The 15,051-nt window shown below is 33.9% G+C and overlaps 1 protein-coding gene across 5 annotated transcripts in view; it reads left to right on the top strand.

Moving 5' to 3' along the window:
• Positions 1–3,174: 3,174 nt before the first annotated feature.
• Positions 3,175–15,051, top strand: part of LOC123313815 (KH domain-containing protein akap-1) — a 30,064-nt gene continuing 18,187 nt past the window's right edge. For 3 of the 5 annotated variants that reach the window (XM_044898849.1, XM_044898845.1, XM_044898848.1), the window contains exon 1: positions 14,651–14,874. The gene's annotated coding sequence lies outside the window, so the exon portion shown is untranslated. Of the gene's footprint in view, positions 3,384–14,650; positions 14,875–15,051 lie in introns of those variants that run through there. The other 2 variants (XM_044898847.1, XM_044898846.1) reach the window with 2 other exon arrangements.

Here is a 15,051-nt window from a genome sequence, read left to right as displayed (position 1 = left end):
CTTGAAATAGAAGGGGTCATGAAAGTTTGAAATTTCCCTAACGAAGATGGTATGGACATCTAGTGGCTCATTATTAAAGCATTAGTGCTGCTGAACCTACAGTGACTCTATCAAACAGTCACTGTAGCTGAACCTGCTTACTCAGTGAAATATCCTGACTGTAATCTATAAATGAGTTACTTCAAAGATTACATAGGAGATGGCGCCACTAAAAGCTTATTCGGTGCCATTATAGATGTCGCCAGTCGTCGGATTCCTCTCCGTCGTGTCGTTTTGGAGAATACTTCATAGATGGCAAAGGTATACTGTTTTGTGAAAGTTTAGATAAATAAACTTAAACTATGGAATTTTATCTATGCATATTATCTTATTATAATAATTATGGATTGGTGCGTGGTATTGTAAGTGAAAACAAAAATAACTCTAATTTTGAATGAAAAAATCAAAACGAGTTGAGAAATGACAATAAATATTAACAAACCATAAACGTATAGCTACTTGTTCACAATTTCGAATATTGTTGAATGCTGCTTTTAAGCAAATTTATAGGAGCTGTTCGAAACGTCCTTCATTCTGCTCAGTACAGCAACGAGCTCTTTTCAGAATATTTTGTGAAGCTTTTCTCAACATATTTTTTATTTCCAATTATTTGCATGAGTTCTTCCCTCGAGCTTATTCCTACTGGGTGCATTTGAGACAAATGGAGTGGTTCCGAAGTTTAATGGCTTGTTGGAAATATGGACTCAATGAATAAAGCACCCTGCATCTTGTACAATAAGCATGCAGACCTTACAAATATAGATTATTCAAGGGCGGCTCGTCAGAGGAGGCAAGGGAGGCTAAGCCTCCTCATAAAGCTTAGAGCTAAAATACATTCACTTCGGGCATGTCCTCATTTTCAGAAAGTAATTTCTGTATACATTTTCCGAACACCTGAACTAGATATTCAGATAAAAATTAGTTCATTTTTCGGTCCTCCGCTCATAAAAATCCAGCATAACAATCATACAATCCACCGGCTGCGTACGCGTCCGCCGCGTCGAATGTGAATATTTCGTAGAACTGCCTATTCGGACGGAGGCTGTTGGGCCTGCTGCCTCCGTTGATAGTGTAACTCACGCATACGTTGTCTGGACTCGCATACTAACCGAACAAGAATTCAGCTGACTTACTGTACCATATTCGCCCGTAAAATGTACCAGAGGAGGCTCAGCTCCCCTGTTCACCATTGATTCTTTCGTGCCGTCTTCGACTATATTCGCTTGATCTCCGACGGTAGGGGCGTTGTCCGGCGGTAGTTGTTTAGTTGTTATGATTTCAATTTTCAATTTGAATGTAACGACTTCGTGGAGAACTGGAACTTCGGGAAATTTGTGATATATTCTTGTTAAGATAGGTTGTTTTGTTAGGGCGTTAGGGGTAAGTACTGATACGGATCAAAAAATAAAATGGAATTGAATATTGAGGATTAACAGTACACGTTGTTAAAACCTTTACAAGACCTCCATCAAATTTAATTACACTAAAGTCTACCGAAAGCGTCAGAATAGAAGTTTCAGTCTCGGTTTCAGTGTTGTTTGGTACGATAAATGTGATTGGTTAACTGGATCGATCAAACGGGAAAAATTATTTTGCTGGCCATATTTACTATTTTCTCATCAAACAGAATATACCTACTTCATGGTTCAAAACGGGGTTTTCAGAATTGAAAAATTTACCGCGATCTATCGAAAGGCATAACAAGTAAAAGGAGCATATAGCATCCTCTTGCATTCAAAATTAATCTTAGAACTGACAACTTTTCATTATGTTGAAGAAGTATACTTTATTGACTGATAAGAGTTTGTTCCAACACTCCTCGAAAACTATTAGCCTCCTCAGCTCTCATGACCACGAGCCGCCACTGAGATTATTTGCAATTTTTTGTGTTGAAGTGTTGAAAATCCAGGAAATTTTGTGGAAAATTTTGAATGTTTTCAAGTAAATATTTGCGACACTGTCTTTTATGTATCCTACTTATAGAAATTGAAGGAAAATTTGGAAAGTATAGGTATATGTATAGGGAGACTCACATAACAAATATGCTGATTTTAAGAATAACTTTCACGAGGTACATGGAAAAAAATTTCTAACGCACTTAATGCATATGAGATGGTTGGATAAAAATACATCTATTTTCTGTTCACTCCAACCGATTATTTCCGAAATATAAAGCTTAAGATTTGGGAAAACATTTAAGGTATATATTCCAACATTACATTATCATTAAAACTCAAAGTGACAATCCGAAAAATACGATTTCAAATCTTAATTTTTTCGAAAGAGTGTATTTTCTTAATAGGTTTATTTGAATCAGTTGCAATTACCGAATATGCGATGGCAGAACGCAAAACCGTCAATATTAGTGAATTAAATTTCGAACTACATTATACCATATGCTACCACATCGTTATTTATATAATATGGTGGTATTACTTCATTATTGTAGGTATCAATTAGGTAAAAAAAAGTATTCACGAATAATACAAATTGGCTAGGTCATCTTGGTTATATTTCCTTGTGAAACAGTGGGGAATCTGAGAAGATATTTTCAAAAAGTTTTTGAATTTTCCCTGAAATAAGACAAAATACGAAGATTTATGGGAAGGCTTAACGTCCCTTGTATACTCCCTGGTGAGCTGCTTAAGCTCATTGGGTATGATTCAAGCAAAGGTTACTCTTTGATTTAAGTACCCCTAATCGGCCTAATCTTTAAGGTACCCTTTATAACGTTTTTGGTGCGCCTTCTCCTTTATAATTTTGAATAGGCAACACATGAAACAGAATCTCTACGGGATTTTCCGGCTTTTTTCTATTGAAAATTTAGCGGGAAGTACCTACTAAGGGACGAGTGAGATTTCCATTAATTCGACCCATTAATTAGACGTCATGGATTCAACATAAAACTTTCTAAATAACAGGACTCCCAAGAAGAATTCAAAGTCGAATTTACGTCAATTATTTCTCGGAGAAAAGCTCGTGCGAACATTTTATTTCATCGTGAATGACCTATATCTGAAATTGAGTAGTTGAAAAAAAAGTTCACTATTCCGTACCCACATTTCAAAAAAGTTTGAATGGGGAATCCTCACCAATAGCGAGCACATCTTCGCTTCGCGTACGCGTACGTACGCCACACACTCGTCGAGTTCCCACCGTCCTGCGTCGAAGTTCGGTCGCCATGTTGTGAAGTTTTTAGGTAACGTTAGTTAGCACGTGGAAAGTGTGCTAAGTTATTTCGATAATTTCACGAGAAAAAGGAATATTTTTGTGAAATATAAGTGTAGAAATATTGATAAGACTTTGATTGTTTCAAATACACAAACAACTAACCATAACAAGGCGTAAGTCTATCAATTTCATTTAATATGGTTAGTAATGAATGGCAATGTGGCCGGCATCCATAAGGCAGATCTAGAATGAGTTCCTATTAGATATATTTCTTTGTTTTAATATAGAATTTCGATGGAAAATGCGGAATTTTAACGCACTGTGTTCAATTCATTCATTTTGTTATTGAAATGCTTTTGTTTCAAGTCGTTTGACAACTGTCAATATGAATTTATTATTTCTCCCCATTTCCCTAATGATTTGAAAAACTGGTAGATTTTAGAAATTGAAACTGGACACATTTCTAATATACATAAATTTAACTCTAATGATTTCTATATCTTCCACTAATGTTATCATTCGGATTGAATGTTTTCGTTATGGTTAAAAATGCTGTTACCTCATGTTTTGAATAATTTGTTAACCATTCATAAAAACTGGTTGATGCGTGAGCAAGTTACACCTAAGTTCGTCCACGTTCAGCGAATTATTTCAACAAATTGTCTTTCAAAAACAATTTTGTTTTCGGCAGAATAATTTTCATTTAATTTCGTTTTCATTCATTATCCTTGTACTTATACGAACAAAAATGATAAATGGAAGAAACTTCACTTCCAATTCCTATCGAATTTTATTATAAAAACGAAGTTTTTCAATTTTGAATGTTTATGTAATTGATAACAAATGATATAATTTGGGTTGAAGCTCCTGTTATCGCTAAATTCGTTACAATTTCGTACTGGTCCAGCACTATCTAATCTTTGCTGAACCAACGAATTTTGTATTTTTGTGGATTATCGACTTAACAAACGACTTGTGCGGGAATTAAAGGAAACCTTAGAATGGCCCCCATCACCTTCTTTGGGCAGTGAATTATGACGTTTCTGCTAAATATGAATATTCGGGTATAATAATTTTATTTATCCTTTATCCCCGATTTTTATGTTCGATTTTGCCAAGTTACCTGAAGTGTTGGAATTTCCTTATTGCTGTCAGCAAGTTTTAGAGCATTGAGTTATTATTATTCCCAAAAGTCTAGTAAAGCGGCTTCTTTCTTCTGTTATTCACTCATCATTTCCAATGAAGATGCTCCGCTAGCCGACAAATTCGCGCGCCTACTCTGTATTACGTCAGAGCCGTATTTAGGCCAGCGAGAGCAACCCCTTAAATAACCCTATAGTGACTTGGCACGTTTTCGAAATCGCTTAGCACGAATGCGATGTTATTTTTGTTGCTACAATGGTTCGTCCAGATCTAAAATGCATTTAGATGTTTTTTCATGTTTTTCACATTCAACTCGCTCTTTTTTTCGGCAAACCGGCACTGAATCTTAAAAAAATAGCCACATAATAATTAATGAATGTTCCTGGGACATGTCTCAAAGAATAAAAAAAATATCGAAAATTGCCGAAGTAATAGTAAAAAATGTAAAAATCGTGAAAAAATGTTTAAAAAGCGTTTTATATATGGGCATTTGACTTTTATTATATTTCGATAACAGAACGACCGAGAGGGATAATAATAACTTCTCTCTTTTTTTTTCACAATGAAATTAAAAAAGTATTCTAGATTTTTTCCGTTCTAACTCGCAATAATTTGGTTTTATTATGAAGTAAATTTTTTAAAGTTTACTTTTTTCGGGTTTACATTCCTTGGACTGTTGTTTGAACGTTGTTTTCTCCCATAATCTGATTTATCTTTAAGGGCATTTTTTCTGTAATCGAACCACTCCCTATTGAGGGCCGCTCTCGACCCAGAAATGAGAGAAGATTTTTGAAGTTTACCAAACGCAAATGTAAACAAATCGACGTCAGTCGTCAGTTCGATGAAACTGACAAAAGTGAGGTTAGCACCGATAACTCACAGGGATGGATAGTGATAGCGGAGAGTGTTTTTGGCTTCAGTATTTATGAAATTCATTTTATTGTGGATCTCCTGGCCTGCTAGAGTGCTAGTCATTATTACTATTCTTAAAGAATAGTTGAAAGGCAAAATCGAACAAGATTCGAATTAAAAAAATTTGTTTTGTTGAAAAACCTTTGCTCCCATCAGGTAACACCCAGTGTTATGTGGATGATGATCTGGATAATTGGGTGTTTTGTCCATTATCCTTGGTGACGACCCCAATTTCGAGAGCTGGATCAGGTCCAAATGCCTAAGGTAATCCAGATCCGGGATAGTTCAGTCACCTTGCTGTTTGTTTCTCACTCTATCTTTGCACACACGTAAATTAAACGAAACGTTGTGAATCCCCGTTGTTACATCGTAGAGCTTCATCGTACTGGATAAATGATTCAGCTGTTTCTATCGAACAACCGATATACTATTATTATGGTAAGGTCAATATGTTTATACCAACATAATGAAGCCTCTCTTCAGGTTGATATTAACCTACATCTACATCATTTCATTATTTTCATAACGTTATGATCGAGCCAAAAGAAGCGTTGCCGATATTGGACAGTGGTCAAGCGGTCCTCCATCCAAGTGTCAATGCCGTTCAACGCCGCTCGGCTTAATAAATTTATCACACTTCTGTCAATTGATATGATTAGGGGACCATGTTTCTCGCGAAAGAGTCATCCCATAATTTAAATAATTATAACTATCGTCTGAAGGGGAATCAAGTTTTAGATTCTGATCTCAGTTGGCTTTTGCGTCCCAAAATTATAAATAAATATATTTATTCATTAGCTTTCGTTTGGGTCGTAATTATTTTTCAGAACATAATTCATGAAAATGAATATTAAATAGGAAGAACTTGAACAGTTCCAGATGGAGTAATTTTTAATGTCAACATGTCAAAAAAATTCGAATTAGAAGCTTTCAGGAGAATAATTGTGAAGAATTCAATTTATGTCTGCAGAATGTGTCTGATATAGGTTACGAAACCCATGTTACAAAATAATTTTGTTATGCAACATTGTTTAAAAAAAAAACTGCTTCTGAAAAATTGTGCAAAAAAAATCCTCAAGAATCTTGAATTTATATTGTCAAAAATAGTAAACTGCCTACACCATTTTTCATAATACATATTTATTTTACTTTCAAAATGAGGACTTGTGATACAGAAGTAAATAATATAAAATAAAATTATGTTTTCGAAAATTTTCAATTCGAATTTTGTTCTTGAGAACTTTTAGACGAAGTGAGAGTAAAATCTAAGATATGTCAACCACGATCATTTTCTAGGCGATTTCGTAATATAGAATAAGTCGAATATAATGTACTGTAGTAACTCAGGAGTGCTTTCCAAGGAACTGTGAATTCTAGGCGATATAATGTTTTATCAAGGTTAATACAAATACAAATTCACCAAACCGAGATACTGTTGTAATTTTTTTGAACCTGTTACAAACGAAAACAATTTCAAGTTTTGCACTATTAGTCCAAGTAGGAAATCACCGTAACAATTTTGAAGTGATGCAGGTATTTCGAATATTTCGGGTTTACTGATTCACCCTTTTGCGTCCATAAACACCTCAACCTTTTCTGACCCTTCGATTGTCAAAGTCAGCTGAGCTTATTGAGAGCAATAAGCTCAGTTGACTTCGTAAATAATATTCTCGGTATGGTAAAGCCTTTCTTGGAATTAAATCCTCAAAAAGGCGGGAGAGCATATGATTGGTCGAAGTGACCAAAAACTTTCGCCCCAACTGCTTTTGGGGATTCTCCCCCATGTCATTCAATATTTTACCTTGTGAGAAGTTGCTTCGGTCTCATCATTCCCAAAGTAGCTATCGGTAGTTTCGGTTGTGTGATCAACTTAGTAATTGTTGAGGAATATTCTTAAGTTGTAAGTACAATTTTTTTCCATTTCTAAGGTTCTCCTAATAATATGAAAAAAAAATCAAACAGTGGGAGTGGAATTTGAGGTCCTGTCAAACGCATTCGATTGATATATTGAGTGCGTAAAAATTAACGCACAAAGTTCATATCTATATAACGACTAATTTAATTGATTTTCAATATTTATTTTGTGTTTCGCTGAAAGTGCTTTATAAAACTTTATGTATTGAAAGTTATGTGAGTTAGCCCAGAGTATAGTTTTATATCGGAAATTTTTAATCTTCGTGTTTAATGTGAACAGTTTTAGATTTATAGTTAATTTTATGTTTGCGTCGAAGATATCTTGATTCGCCAAACCTTATTTGCCCAGAAAATCCTATTCTCGTATATATACCTACTTGTTTCAAACGGCGTTCAAATACATCTTCAAGAATTATTATCCATCTATAGATCTAGGTTCTCGGAATGCTATAAAACTTTTTCATTGACCTTTTAAAAGACTTTCTTCCTATTCCGTACAGAGCTCAAGTGGTTTCCAAACCTTGCTTCTTCCGTAACTTAAGGTCAAGGATAGTCACCCGTATTTTTGGGCCATTTGATCAATGCTTCAATCCGAATTTTATTTATTATTCTGTACTTGTTTCATCTAAGCAATGAAGAATGTGGAGGTATTCGATATTCTTTGTTTGTAATATGTTATTTTCTGGAGATAAACAATTAATTTTAACCATGAACTCTAAATACTTAGGTATTTATTCCTAGAAAATTGTTTTGGCCAGGTCAGTGCAGACAAATGTTTCTTCATGGATAATTTCAACGCTCACTCGTATGTTTTTGAACAAGGTTGAAAAGTATAAAGATGCCCCGATCAGCGACCTGCTATTTGATGACACCTCTTTTCGAAACTTTGAATCGTTTCCAACCAATAGAACAACCGCTTCGAAAATAAAAACGACAACGTGTATATATTTTATAAATATTTTCTGATTCGGACGAACTTGAAAATAGAAAAATGTGGGTGTTATATTCGGATTCGTTGACCTTGAATCATAACCTAAATTCTGCCGATTTAAATTCGGACGTTCGTGGGACTTTCGTCTTTCGCTTCCTAAAACAATCGTTTTATTGTCGTGATTACGTAATTCGTTTAAATTAGATGTTTTACAAGATGTCAACGCAATTGGCTTTCAATATCTTCCTGTGATATTAACGAATTTTTGGGTTTGACGCTTTATAGTGTCGCCAACATTTTTATAATGCTTCGTTTCGTTTTCCATTGACAGCTGTCAGCTCAATATTTTTCAATACGGCCCTGTTACTTAATGATAAAATCTGGTCATTTTCGATTTCGTTTAGGCTTACTTATCTCTCTGATTTGTCACAGGAATTACTGAAATAAGTTTGAACAAATCGTTTTTTACTTGTTTTAGCAGTCTCGACTTTCGTCTATGAGCGTTTTCAAAATGTTTATTGGAGTCAGGTCAGTCCATCTGACAGTTCAACAACAGGGCACAAATTAATGATAAATTCTGGTTCCCAATTACATAAAAGTTGTGACCTCAAAGAGTCAATATTTTGAGCACCCAGAGCCCTACTTAAAAAAAATTACTTTAGCAATTTTCAGAAAAGTACTGAAACAAGTTCAAAACTTGAAGGAGTTATTGCAAGATAAATATGTACTTCATCATTAGAATAACAGGGCCGTATTCATGAAAATTCTGCTGATCATGGCAGTGGTAATATTTATTTTTGAAATTTGGTTCTAGTTCATGAAAAGTATGCTTCTTGAATTAACAAATGATTTATCTTACTGTTAGATCATATTTTATCAGTTCTTGAGAAACTAGACTGACTACATTGACGCACATAGCCTGAAAAAAGCTCTCTTCTGTGCATAAGCATAATCGCAAAACCAATTAACAGTTCTTGTATGTCAGATAATTGCTTTCGCTGCATGTTGAAGTACTTTCCGAAGAATTGTATGGATTTGTGCAATTCAGTTCAGAGGCGTGGTTCATTATACAATTTATGTATGTATATCATATTTGCAACATACCGGCTGCTTGATAATGTCGTATATATGACGATAAAAAGGTAGAAGTGTAAATAATAATTGAATGTGGACAAATGTTTATCGGGGAAAGATAGAATATTTGTAGAATTTGAATATTTTACACAATAATAGATCAAGGTCATTCCATTTTGTTTGTCTGATGTCATAAGTTATTTACAATGTGAGTCAATTATTTAATGGAGTGATAATTCTCAGTGTACATTTCGAGGGGGATTTCTGTTGAACTCATATATTTTTGACAAAATTCGAATCTGACAAATCATAGCCGAAGTGTAAATGAACCCACACTTAGACGAAAATCAGTTCTGGAAAAGTTATTGAAACTTTGGAAAGCTATTGAAAATAAAAAAAATCAACAAATCAAGGAAGAAAATATCGATATCCAATGATTACCTCAAAATTTTTTCAGTCTTCTGGTTTCTGATAGGAATAACTGACCATTTTCATGTTGAATTGGATTTCAAAATGTTGATGATTTATACCTCGTAGACATTGATAAGTCTGCCATTATGAAAGGCATCTCTCGTGCTATTCAAACCTGTCTAAGATCAACTGGCATTTCCGGAAGAAGAATTAATAATTCAAAGTATTTAGTCCACAATACGATTCGTTATGAAAGTGCAGTTGCCATTTCGAAACTGGACAAAATGTCTTAGGTTATTTGGGTAGACCTTGAGGAAAGTTGTCCAGCCAACTGCTTCATTTCATTTTGAATGAATGTTTCCCTCGTGCACAAAATTTATCGTGACTGAGATTAAACTACGACTACGATTGATTGAAGCTTTTTGGTGGGCACGATTTTTTCATGATTGCAAAAATTTTAGTTCTTCTTTAAATCCAAATGGAAAATAATTTAGAGAATTTCCACTCTGTAGAAGTTTTTAGAGGCTCATTTTCAATCATCTTATGAATATTAGAATTTCAAGGAAATTCTGAAAAGGTCAAAAGGGTCCTTAGTAGATTCTCAATTTTGTAAGTATACTAAGGGTTATTCATATTGTCAAAATTTTTAGTGAAAAATCTTTTCAGCAGATTGTTTCGTTTCGTTGTCTGACTAATATCAACATCAAGATATTTTTAGAATGTCGCCGTGTATCTATTCTCGAAGAAATTTATTCCTAACTATTTCCGTAAATAAAACCTTGGTCTAAAAAAAACTCTTAAAGGACTGCCCTATTCCAATGCTGCCTGTCTGGATTTGTGAGAAAAAAAGTTAACCACGTTACCTATATATGTGCTTTGGAGAGATGAGCACTGAATAAAAAAAAATTAACCATGCGTTCTTCAAAGTTAAAATTATGATTTCTCGGAAAAGATTTCCACACACTGTCTCATTCATTACAAAATCTCGCGAAATCTATTTTGTTTATGCAGAATGATCCAAAATGATAGAAATAACACAATAAATTTTCCATTATCAATTATCGCAAATCATCATCAAGTATAGCTTGTGTAGTAGGTATGTAAAAATAACTTCCGATGTGTATTATTTACAAGAGGTCTCCTCGTGTTAAATTGGTTGACTCATGATCAATGCACAGGTCCGTACTTATTTCGTTAGTCCGACTCTGTTTCATTACATAACTTAATAGCAGTAGTTACTCTCACAAGAAAAAATAGTCCTTCATTTACAAGACTTGCTAAAATATTTGAGTCAGAGGTAGTAATTGATTGAAATTTTAGGTAAAAGGGTAAAAAAACCATTTATTCACATTCATTCTCGTTTAGTAGTACAATTCCAGTGGTAGGCCAATTTTTTTTAGTTAACAGTATCCAAAGCAACTCACGCGTTTTTATGTTGAAGAGCTTGCAGGAGGGTGCGGGTAAACAGTATACATATACTGGGTGATCCACCACGATGGCAACTTACACTTTTATAGAGAACGAATCATAATTTTGTGCTGGAAATTTGCAGATTGGGGTTTTCGACAACGACCCTTCGTCCTAAAGTATTTTCAGACCTCTGCAACTTCCGGTTATACCAGAAATAGCCTTCTACTTTCCTATTTCAAATGATATTCCCATCGTTGCATCGTTAAATAGCTGATTTGGTGACAATTTCAATATTTTATCTCGGCTGAAAATCTACGCTTTTGGAGCCAAAGGGATTTTTACGAAAAAAAATTGAGAAGGCAAAAAGTCACACTATTTTTAATATTTCAGCAAATGAGTCCTTTTTTAAGGAAATATTCACCATTTTCAATTTTGTCAATATGTATTATTATAACACTGTTTGCTGTTTCGACCGGAAATGTACAGGGTGTTCATGAGAAGATAATCGAGTTGAACAAATCGAATTTATCAAAACTCGAGATTTTTTTACCAAATTTTTGCTACATAGTTTCTCCTTCAAAACGTTAATATTTGTGGTTTCTTTAGGGAGGAACGAGTGGCTAACCTTTCAATCTCGACTCATTCTCTATTACGATTCGAATCGTAACAATCTCGGCAATAGGTGGTGCACACCGTTCTTGTTTCGTCATCGAGTTGTTCAGCGGTGGAATCCTTCTTGTCAACGATCCTCGGTCAAATTGTAAGGGCCCCGCCCGTTCCTCGAGCAGCGAAAGGAAACCCGTTTGCGAATGCCGTAACACAAGAAATTTTAACTTCTATCGATCGTCTCCACAGACGTCGCGATCTACACGTAGATTTAGTTCATTATTTCCTACAGTCTAAGGCCCAGTTACAGAAACATCCATTGAGATTTAATACCCCATTAAAATTTCATACTGGCTTTTTTTTAAGGAAATATGGAGGATTAAAATTAATGCAACATTAAATTTTAACGGATTTTCCTGCAATAGGCGAAAGTTCACTAAGAAAATACCCACCCAAATTCCAAAACCTGAGGTCAGTTTTGATAGTGCTATAAAATATGTACAGGGTGGGCAAAATTCGTTGTCTACTTAGGGGATCTTTGGAACTACTATAGGAGCTAGAAAAAAACGGATGACACATTTTCTAGCTCTTTTTCAGATAAACAAAGAATGGTTAAAACCGTAGCCTCCCACGATTTTTCGTTTTTGAGTTATTAGCAAAAAAATGAGGTCAAAATCTCATTTTTTGCTAATAACTCAAAAACGAAGAATCGTAAGAGACTACGGTTTTCACCATCCTTTGTTTCTCTGAAAAAGAACTCGGAAATGTCATTCGTTTTCTTCTAGCTCTTATATAGTTCTCGAGATCCCCTTAGTAGACAACGAATTTTGCCCACCCTGTACATCTCAACTATAGGTGCGATTAGCGAAAAAAATAATTTTGCTACTATCTTTATTTTGTCAGTTTCAAAGGTAACATGAAACTAATAATGAAAAAACCTTGATGTAATGAAAACAAATCCTTCCCTAACATTCCTTATTCATTTCTTACTACTGCTACCTTTCATGCAATGCCGAAATTCCTGGAAGATTCGAGTTGTAACTTATAAATTGTGGTTAGAAAGTCAGGTAACGACCCTGCATGAATAATACTATGGTAATTTTGTGTGCAATGCCCATCCTTATTCCATCAGAAACCAAGACACAACTGCAGGAGGGTATACCTGAACTTCCATAAATGTTATAGCGTCGAAAATGTCTTTGAGAACATTTTTAATAGTTTCCGAATAATTTAACTTTTGAATACACCAGATTCTTAAACTGGAATTTGAGCTGCGTTCTCTAGAATAATTTTTTTTATAAATTTCTTATTTCATTTCCTATGACAAGCGTTATTTGACCCTCATAAAAAAAGTTTGTTTATGTACCCCTTATTCGAACTGAAAAAACGAGTTTTCTGCATAACTTTTGTGAAAATACTGAAAAATTTCAGCTTTAAAAAATGCTCATAATCTTGAAAAAGTTGTTTTTGTTTTTTAATTCCTTTCATTTAATATTTTTTAACGACACTTTTTATGGGAATACTCTCCCAATATTTGAAGCATAAGGAAGAAAAATAAATAATTGTTGTGCGTAGATCAGTAAAAATTTAAATGTTCAATGAAAATGAAATGATGGGTTTTAAGAAAAAATCGCTAAAGAATTGTTGTCGAAATACAGAAAGTAAATTTTCAAAACATACCTGAAAACAACATCAATTCAAAAATTTGAATAAAGATTTTTCATTTTTTGTTTCAATTTACATTTTATATATGAATGATTAAATAATTCAATTCAAACTTTCGATGCTTTATAAGAATTTTGCCAAATATTCCTATCACTGGGAAAGTATTTTCTTTATTTGAAAAATATCGCATAGCAAACAAATTTTTAAAGTGGGGGGAAAAAATTAAATAGTTTGAAGAAAATTGTATATTACCAAAATATCCTTCAATCAATATTAAATTACCTCTCGTTACAGTGTAAACTCGGTATATGATCTAGAAACATGTTACTCACAAATGCTCTAGTTTCACGCTTGTAAAGGTCAGTCACGAGCGTGTGTGGCCCCTTTATTCGATAATTCCACAGGATCGCTATTATAGTTATGTGCTTTAATACGAGCCAATTAACCTGTCCGGTTGTCTTGGTTTATTTTTGCGCCGAAATTTGCGCGTTCGCACGCCTACCGTGGGCAAAGCACCTTGCATACAAAGGGTCGTTCAACCTGTAGGTTAAAAATGTTACTTGCGCAAAACATGTGATTGCGTTCAGTCCAAACTAGGTTAACAGAAAAAATTCTCTGAAATTTTCACTGTGTAACTTTTGAGCAATTTCTACTCTAAAAATCGCGAGTCCGTTTGCCTAAAAATGATGAGTGAAAAAAATATCCCTGTATAGATTTCTCAGAATATTGATTCAGACAATTTATTTACTTTCAAACCAGAGGTTGGTGAAAACAAATATTTTAGATTGATTGGTAGCACTTCTCAATTTGATAATTTTATTAGAAGAATTATGAATTTTTTATATTATTTTAATTCGAGAATTAGGTAGTTTTACTTCATTATCTTGTGAATTAACTTGTATTTTTTCATCCTAACTGAGTCTTGAAAAATCGAAGAACCTAATTATTGTAAATGAACCGATCCAAATTTTAAAAAAGAATTATCTGAATTTTTTCAAATCCGATTTTGACATTTTTTTATCCTTTTCGGCACCTGAATCAAAGCAGTGAAAAATAAAAAATAATTAATTTTAAATTAACTGGGATTTTTTTTTCCTACCCGAATCTTGAAAAATTAAAGAACCTAATTATTTTAAATGAAATAATTTATATTAAACAAATCCGAAAAACTGATTTTTTTTTAATTCGAATTTCACTTGTTTTTTCACCCTTTTGGACACCTGCATCTTTACAGTGAAAAATCAAAAATAATTATTGAAGGATTCAGGTATATCCTCCTGTCCAAGCACAATATCTGTTATCACTGACCTTGCTGCTGCTACGCATGCCCCTCTCTCTTTCACAAGTTTCCAGCGTCGATCTTGTCCACGTGGTTTACAAGTTATTTGCCGGTTGTCGGTATTACGTCTATGTACCGATATTGAATATCACCGCATTGTGACAAGTGTGTTTTTACTCTGAAATATTGTTCAACTATATTAGCAGTGCTGAACCATTCAAGGGACTTGGAATAAAGTGAATTAATCGGACTTTTCGTTGGATCTTGGGTGAAACCTCGTTTAATTTGCTTAATGCTGTTGATTAGTCGATTCAATATGGTAAGAATGTTTTTTCGTTAATTTTCAAATTGACAGCTTGTACACCTAATTTTTCAATTCCTCGGCAATAAGTTTTTCACGTTATTTAGTTTTAACATTTTGGAATTAAAAAAAATTTTCGCGTTTTTTTTAGAATATAGATGATGTTCGATGAAGACGATAAAAGGAGAATGTGTT

The sequence above is a fragment of the Coccinella septempunctata genome, chromosome 5, assembly GCF_907165205.1.
Source record: "Coccinella septempunctata chromosome 5, icCocSept1.1, whole genome shotgun sequence".
NCBI lineage: Eukaryota > Metazoa > Arthropoda > Insecta > Coleoptera > Coccinellidae > Coccinella > Coccinella septempunctata.
Note: the sequence above shows the minus strand (reverse complement) of the source record. Positions and strands in the feature narration are given on the sequence as shown.